Here is a 9,006-nt window from a genome sequence, read left to right as displayed (position 1 = left end):
TACCGATGAAGGAAATACCTAGTAATTTTTAACCAAAACACATCACCTACTAAAAAATGTGTTCATTTGCCCAAAGAATGTGTACGAAAAGTATTATGTTAAACATTTGGATCTAAGCCTCGGTCAAAAAAAACCGACTGTTCTGCAAAACCTGACCAACAAAGCGTTCGTGTGGTCAAAACGTTGTGGAAATGTTTCACATGGAGCAGCCAAGTTCGCCATCCGTGTGGGCTAAAATAGTGGCTCGTGTGAAAAGGTCTTATACGCTTAATTGCGTACCATAAAAGGCCCTTACGTAACTGGCTACGAATACGCTACTTTTTTAACAACCATGGCAAAAGAGGGCGTAGCGATCGGTAGCGATAGCTTTCGTTCGCGAATAACATAACACGTGAGCTGCCGTATTTAATAGAAACAGTGATTCCTTTATCTTATTGGAGTCATTTGTACTTTACAATCGACAATGTCGCTTGCTAATATGCGCTAGTACTTGTTCTTAACGTAACTAACGCATATTGGCAAGCGTAATAGTGAGTGTAGGAAGCTGTTGGCTCGCGTGGCATGAAGGGCTGGGGCTGGCCACCACCTTCCTACGCATTATAACCCGGCCACCTGAACCAGTGGCTCTAAAAGTCGCTCGATGACTTGGGCCAGTGGCGTAGCCAGGATTTTGTTTTGGGGGGGGGGACACACCATTGAAAATAAAAGTAAAAAAATAAAAATATTTATACGTACGACCATACGCCACAGACTTAGGCCTTAGATGGTGCCTTGGGTATGTAGACCCTGATTTTAGAAATGATAAGTTATGCAAATATGACGCGTTTCGAAGGTCTGTTGAAAATGTGCATACCTTTCTCGCGTTTAAATTTCGCTTTATACAAAAATTCGTCGTTTATCGTAAATTCGGCCATCTTGTTTTGACTTTCCCGCGAATGCGTGTTCAACCATTAGATTTCTTGGTAAGTAAGCGAGTTCCCCCGTGGCTCCCCTCTCCACGGTTGGGTGGTGCCGGGCCCGGGTGTGTGTGTGGGTGGGGGCAGCCGCTCTCCTCGCTTAATTGACCGGCAATTGATTAATTGCGAAAGTGACGGAGAGAGAGACTCGTTTTGTTGAAAGTGTTCGCGTTTTCTCTCTCACGTCTGCCAATGCATCGTTTCGCGGATTCACAAAAAACTACTAAGCGTAGCGAAGAACCCCCATTTCATTGGATGTGTCTTCTGGGGTTTGTTCAGTTGTTGCTGTCTGTGAACATTGTTGCAAAACATTGTTGGTCAACGCGATTCCAGAACGAAGTGGCTCCGTGTTGAAAGGATAAACTATTTCCATCACGTGTTGGCCACGCAAAGGCTTAAGTTTTGAAGAACGGCCGGTTTTTCTGAACAAGGTTTAGTACCAAATATTTAAATCTAATAATTTTGGCTTTTGGTACACAAAACTAAATGAAATATTAATTTAAAATTGACATATTTTGAAGTAGAAGAGGTATCTTTTTAAGTATTGGCGAGTTCTTTTCTTTGTCGGTTGAAGCGCGAAATTTTGCGAATCAAAGTGGAACTTGTGCCTTTTTCACATCGCTTAATATAGGTTAAATTAGGTTAGTTTAGTTTAGGTTAAGATAAGGTTGAGATGATGCCAAAGACAAACCATGAAACAGAGTCTTAAATGCCTGGCCAATATTGGATTCCTCAAATTTTTGTATATTGGACACAATAACCGGGCCGTGCTTCAATGGGCCTTTCTATAAAATAAGCTACGCTGGCTGAACTTGTTTAAATGTAGCTCATTCGTCACGAAATACGTAGAAGCTCAGTTATGTCTAGGACTTTTCGTAGTATGACGTCATAGATACGTCACCCGTAACGCAACAGCAACATCAAAACCAGAAGGCCAATGTTACTTTATAGAAAGGCCTATTTCTCTGTACGGCTCAGCACACCCCTACAATTTTCGCTTACACGGTTTTAAAGGGTATCTGTTACCCCGTTAGATTACGTTAAGATTACTTATCGTTTCTCGGTTGAGAAAATTACCTAGACGTTTCAGAGTATTTTTAATTTTTGGGTAATTGATTATTTTTTTATTTTTTATTTTTATTTTGTACCTCTTTGAAATGTATATATTAAATTTATAATTTTTCAAGACGGTAGACTTTCCAACTTTTGATTTGATTTTTAGAGAAATGTGGAGGCATTCATCCATTCCCGAACTCAAAATGACCTTTCCATCCATTCCCGAACTCAAAATGACCTTTCCATCCATTCCCGAACTCAAAATGACCATTCCATCCATTCCCGAACTCAAAATGACCTTTCCATCCATTCCCGAACTCAAAATGACCTTTCCATCCATTCCCGAACTCAAAATGACCTTTCCATCCATTCCCGAACTCAAAATGACATTTCCATCCATTCCCGAACTCAAAATGACCTTTCCATCCATTCCCGAACTCAAAATGACCTTTCCATCCATTCCCGAACTCAAAATGACCTTTCCATCCATTCCCGAACTCAAAATGAAATTTTGCATCCATTCCCAAACTTAAAGGGCCCCACCGGCGTTTTAAATTCTTCAGATTCCCGCCCGAATCGCGGACGTAGGGAAAGCTACAACACGTCGTCTGCTACCTGATTTTCTGGGTTAATTTTTCAAACACCGGTGGGGCCCTTTAAATTAAGATATCAATCTTATCCGCGCCCATTTAACGGTTACCGATGGAAAATTGGTCAAATAAAATCGTTTCCACGCGGCCTTCTACAACGGTGTTTTGACGCATTATCTTTAATGATAATTATTTTTATAATTATCTAAACATGAAAACGAAGAACTACTTAAGAAAATGGATCTGGATTAATTTAATAAATGACGTGAATACGGGTCGTAAAGAATGAGAAAAATATCTGACGCCAAGTCGGGGAAAACAATAAAGCCTCGGTTATCAGTTATTTATTCGAGCGAAAGCGATTTGGTCATAATTAACGGCGCTATTTGCTTTGCACGACGCGAGGGGGCGCCTTCGAGACTCGCGCGCCAATTAATGCACTATTTGTCAAAAACAAAAGGCCATTAATGGCGCGCGTGGAAAAAGGCATCAGGGAAATGAGTCCCTTAAATATTTATCTTCCGAAACGCGCCCTTTCGTGAGAGAAATATTATAATTGTCTAAAGAATGAAATTAGGGTCCGACTTCGGGGAATATTTTGTTTAACTAGAATATCGCGGGAATTCATTTTGTTGTGAAGAACAAACTTTCAACTCAATTGTGTCTTTATTTTAGTCGAAATTAATTTTTAGCTAGGCCTTATCATTACTGTAATGGTTTTTCCATTTATTTACTCCAGGCGAAATTAGATAGCCGTACACCAAGAATGTAGTCGGCTACCTAAGAATACGGGACCAATAGAGTTAGCCTTTTTGATCGCGGAATGTAAATGCTGTTAAGAAAAATCTTAAACCGACGAATGTTTCTTTACAAAGAACTCGAAGTAAATGTTTTAACTAGTGTTCGTACGGGGTCAAAATACGTCGGGGTCGGGGTCCAGCTATCCCCGAATAAAAATAGTTTGTTATATTTATAATAATAATAATTTAATTAATTTATAAGTAATTAATATGAATAATTAATTTATAAGTAATTAATATGAATAATTAGTTTATAAGTTATTAATATAGATAATTAGTTTATAAGTAATATTTATTAATATAAATAATTAGTTTATAAGTAATATTTATTAATATAAATATTTATTATATTATTAAGAGATAAATTGACGTTTTGCTTTCATCATAAAAATAAGGAAACTACGATCTCTAGTGGATCGGAAAATAGTTCTTCGGGTTTTATTAGTGACTTTGAAGAAAAAGGCAAAGCTAACCTTTTTAAATATCTGAGAACAGAATGCGTTTTCAACAGAGCAAAGGCCTCCAGCAGTTTTGCTTCTCCTATTCCATGACGCATTACACGCGTTTCTGAAAATGATGACCTACTAGAGAAGAATTTTTTTGAAGAATATATCGTATATAGGAATATTATTCGGATAACGCGGTTTGTAAAGCAAAATGGATTATTTTTTAAATGCTTTTGTTATAAGGGCTATAATTAAACGGGTTATAAATTAGTAAAATCCGAAGTGCGTAATATATTTTTGATGTTAATCACTCGAACATGTAATAATAAAAATAATAATCAGCTAGGCTAATACCCAAGGTACCACCATAGCCCCGAGTCATAATTCAGGTGGCCGGGTTACAATGCGCAGCGTAGGAGGGTGGTGGCAAGCCCTGCATGCCACGCGAGACAACAGCTCCTTACACTGATGTTTCAAAATGATTTTTGGAAGTGCGAAATTTATCATATATAGCGATATTCTAAAACTATTACAGAGGGAAAATGATTTATTAATTAATACGTATAAATACGCATTAAAATTTTACACGTTTCCTTTTATGGCCTATAGATGGATACTTTTTTCGTATTAAAAAATACATTCAAACTCGAAACATCAAAATTGGTTGATAATGGAAATTTAGCTAGTAACGACATCACTGTTCGAGATCCTAAAATTCTGAATCGTATTTGCCTATTGTAAATAGTTTTATTGTTTGATTCTAACTTGTGTATAAACTGGTTTTTTTTCCTTTCAGAATCGCTGCATTCAGCCGAACCGCCACCGCTGCGACCGGTCAAATGCCAACTGAGACGCCACAAGAGCAACCGGAAACCCAGAACGCCTTTCACTACGCAACAACTACTGTCCCTCGAACGGAAATTCCGCGCTAAACAGTATCTCAGCATCGCCGAACGAGCTGAATTCTCCAGTTCTCTGAATCTGACCGAAACGCAAGTGAAAATATGGTTCCAGAACAGACGGGCCAAAGAGAAGCGGCTGAAGGAAGCGGAAATCGAGAAACTGCGCATGTCCTCGCGGCCCATGTTGAACCCGGCCTTCGGGATCAGCTTACCGGCGGGGGTCATGAACCCGTTCTTTCCCCTGTCCATGGGCAACTTGGGGCTGCCGTCCGCCGCGTCGTCCGTGGACATTTTCGGACGTTCCTACCACGTCGCGAATCAAAGCTCGGGACCCGGTGCTCAAGAAACGCGCTCTAGCAATTCCGTCCCGGTCGGACACAATCACCATAGCAGCTCGCGCGACGTGTCCGCCAACGTGTCGCATCGCGAATCGTCCCCGCTACAAAATGAAGATCACGAAAAAAGTTAATTTCAAAAGGATCCCGGTTAGGTTTATAGTTATGAACATAAGTTTGAAATTTATGTTTTACGAGAGAAGGAAACTAGGAGCAACAAACACAAGGAGGACAGCTAGCCTTTAAACCTGGGGGGAAGACAATTTCTGAATTTTCCCCTTCCGACGACAGCAGGCGTTAAAGCGTCTAACCAATGAAAACTGTACGCAAGAAAATCCACGACTTTTGACGGGTTGCATTCTCCTTGTGTGGGCTGCTGTGTTTGTTGCTCCTAGTTTAAGCCATTAGAATGAAACATTTATCTTCAGAGGAAGTTAAATATACCCCCAAAACCGCGTCATGAATGAAAACTTAACGCAGTCTCCTTAGGGATATTTATTTATTGATTAATTAATTAATTTTTATCTCTGTACTATCTATAGCCCCATACTATTGGTTTTACTTGCAAAATTATCCGAAGCCCGCGAATAACACCAGTATATTTACCTCGTAAAATATCTTATGTACTTCTGGTATCAAATACTGTGGACGACTGTTTCACAAGGATTGTCTTTTGCCCTTAAAAAATCCGCTAGGCGTAACCGGCTGTCAGTTAATACAGCAATCCCCCGAGAGTACTGCCGCCTAGTGGACAAAAATTGTATTATGTAAATATTCCATTAATTTTGGGACACTTAATGTTGACATCGGTTAATTGAAAATAGCGTGGGTGTGATGAAGTGAAATTGAAAGTGTCTCGGACAGTCCTGCGCGTCACGTGGAGGTGTTTAGAAACCCCCACCAGAGATGCTTAACTTCAGCCAACCTTTATGTTCAATAACAAAAAGAATTGAAACTCAAACGGGTTATAGACTTTTGCGGTTAAATTAATTCATGAACACGAAACATTAAAGGCGCACACCAGCGTTCGAAAACTGTAATCAAGAAAAATGGATTAGCACCTCGATATAACAGATCAAACAACATTTTGCTCATTCTCTACGGAAACCAGAAAAATTCGAACATCATTGAGTCAAAATGAAGGCTAAACAATTGGTGTAAAAGTTAATTACAGAAGTATATTATGCTCAATATTCGATCAAAGTGTCCACCTTCCTACATTGTAAAAATCAATCCAGTTACTTTTACTTTTTCATAATTCGACCATTACAAAAATTACTGTCTCTAAAACATCATGCTTCGCCACTGAAAATTTTGAACTCGACCTCCAAAATGGTGATCTCGACCTTCAAATCTTATAATAAAAATAACTGCTGTAAACATGGACATCTCGACCTTGAAAATGCCGTTCGTTAAAATTTAAAATTTAGCCTAGGCAGATGGACACTTTCGTAAGAGGGATATTATACTTTAAATAATATTATATAAGTGAAAAAGTAGTAATAAATAACAAATTCAGATGTTTATTATATTGCCTTACAAACTCCGTCCATTTTTAGTCCCAACGACGGTTTTCGACAATGGCTTTTATAACTGCAACATGAACGATTACGAAAATGAATTTGTTTCCAATTTCGAAAGCTTGGAGCTTTCTAAAACTAACATTTTCCACTAAACGAGACGATATCCTAGTCCTAATATGTATATGGTGTTTTAATTTACATGTACAATAAAGTTTTTACGGTTGGTGCAATATAATGACCACAGCCCATAAATTTGAAGGTGACATTGTCATCACTGTTAATTTTGTTAGGCACGTTTTCGCGGATACTCAAAGACCGTCCATTTTCGTACAAATATTTTGAAAATGTAATTAATATCTTTCACGAATACTTCATCGTTGTTTCACGGAAAATGTTAATCAGCAATTACAAATTGTCAGATATGGTTTTGTAATAAAACTGAGAGCTTAAAACCGTTTTTGGTGTGATTTATTCGGCTTCAAAAGAATATTGTACTGATTTGAAATAACCTTTACAAGCGTACACAAATTAATTAATTAATTTACAGCGAGTCAGCGACAGAGCTAGTGCCATCTGATACTACTTTGACAAAATTATTTTAAAAATGGGTTTTCTAAGCAAAATTCCAACTTTTTAAACAAACTTTTTTAAGTTACAGCCAGTTTCCCATAGCGTTACATGTGTTTGAAAAACATTGTTCTAAGGGAATGATTTCATAAAAAAAAACTTACAAACCTTAAAATAACTGTCCCAAGATTACAACCATAATTAATACTCTCACACTAGGTTGATAAAATTATGCAAGAATTTTCTCTTACTGTAAATTCCTTGTCATTACATTTGTTGCTGAGCATTATAAGTTTCTAGAATTTAATGAGTCTTTTAGTAATTACTAGTCCAACACTTAACCTAGTGATGGCGCCACGACAGAACTGTGATAACAAACACGATTTTTTAAGCACATTTATATAATTCGTTACGCATTACTATTATCATTAATTTCTTTAGAAACTAATAATCCATCGTAGTTTAGTTGTATAGATCGTTTTCAACGCGTAGAAATTGCATAGTTCGATGGTCATATACGGTAATGGGATTGTCCCATTCGACCGAAAAACCCGCACTTCTCCGGGTTTAGGATTCGGTTTTATCCGTTTCAGCATCTGTCAGAACAGTATGCAGTGTTACCTAACCTAACCTAACTTCACCTAACCTAACCTAACTTCACTTAACCTAACCTAACCTCACCTAACCTAACCTAACCTAAAGGAGTAGAAAGAAAAACTATTTTTTTTTGCGGTCGCTCAATTGTGAATATTGTATTAGAAAAATACAAAACCCGCCTTTGGGCTAATTTCATCAAAAACATTGGGAATTCGTTCGAATGGGATTCGGCGCAATGGGAAGATACCAAATATTTTAATGATGATACTCTTTCAATAGTAAGTACAGGCAAGGCTTTAATGATTTTAAACATCCGCGAATATCTGCTGTATATATTTGAAACAATAGGGGTAAGAGGAACTCCGTTATTTACAGTTAGAGGAGGTGAAATATAACCATCCAATGTCACACATGGAATTCTGCGTGTGAAATATATTTCGAACCATCGGTTCCTTTTATTAAATAGCGTTCTAATATGATATGCACAGTGTCGAATGCTTTTGCCAAATCGATGAATACAAGTCCCACACATGGTCCTTCCTTCAGTCTGGTAATCACCGATTTCAGTAGGTCAGTAGTGCAGGTTGTGGTTGAGTGACCGCTGCGAAAACCAGATTGTTTACGTTTTTTATTCACTTATCTCATAAGAATACATAGAAGGACAAAAAAAAATGACTTTACAGGCAATAAAGATATTTCGCGAGGGAGGTGCCGGGCGGAAAAGTGTTCAACACCGACGCGGCATTACCCCGCTGTATCGCGATTGCTATCCGCTGAGTCAAAAACGACGTGGAACGCGGCTCCCCGGGTTACTATATATGATATCGTGTTGTGTTATATATTGATATAGTTGATCGCGGGAGTTTATCTCCCAAATATTGGTAAACAGGTTCTTGGCCGTTATTAGGTTTGGCAAGAGGAAATAGGGGAGAGTAGTGTTGTAAGTCGGAAAATTTTCCGGAAAATGACCAAGGCCTTTTTTCCGGAATATTTTCCGTATTTTTCCGAAAAAAATTAAAAAAGTTTTCATTCCATGATTAGTCTAATATATTGTTTGCAAATTTAAATAAAGCGTCATTTTTTCTAATCTAAAAGTAAAATTAAACCTCTAGAATAGTTTAAACTGATTAACAATGTAACACTATTAATGTTTTTTAGTATGTTTACTGATATTAGACATTTTACATCGATAAAAATTAAAAACCCTTAAAAAGTCATTTGTTTCAATTTTTTA

Source organism: Leiobunum rupestre, chromosome 7, assembly GCF_980474605.1.
Source record: "Leiobunum rupestre chromosome 7, qqLeiRupe1.1.hap1, whole genome shotgun sequence".
Classification (NCBI taxonomy): domain Eukaryota; kingdom Metazoa; phylum Arthropoda; class Arachnida; order Opiliones; family Sclerosomatidae; genus Leiobunum; species Leiobunum rupestre.
The sequence above is the reverse complement of the archived record's forward strand: the minus strand, read 5'-3'. Positions refer to the sequence as shown.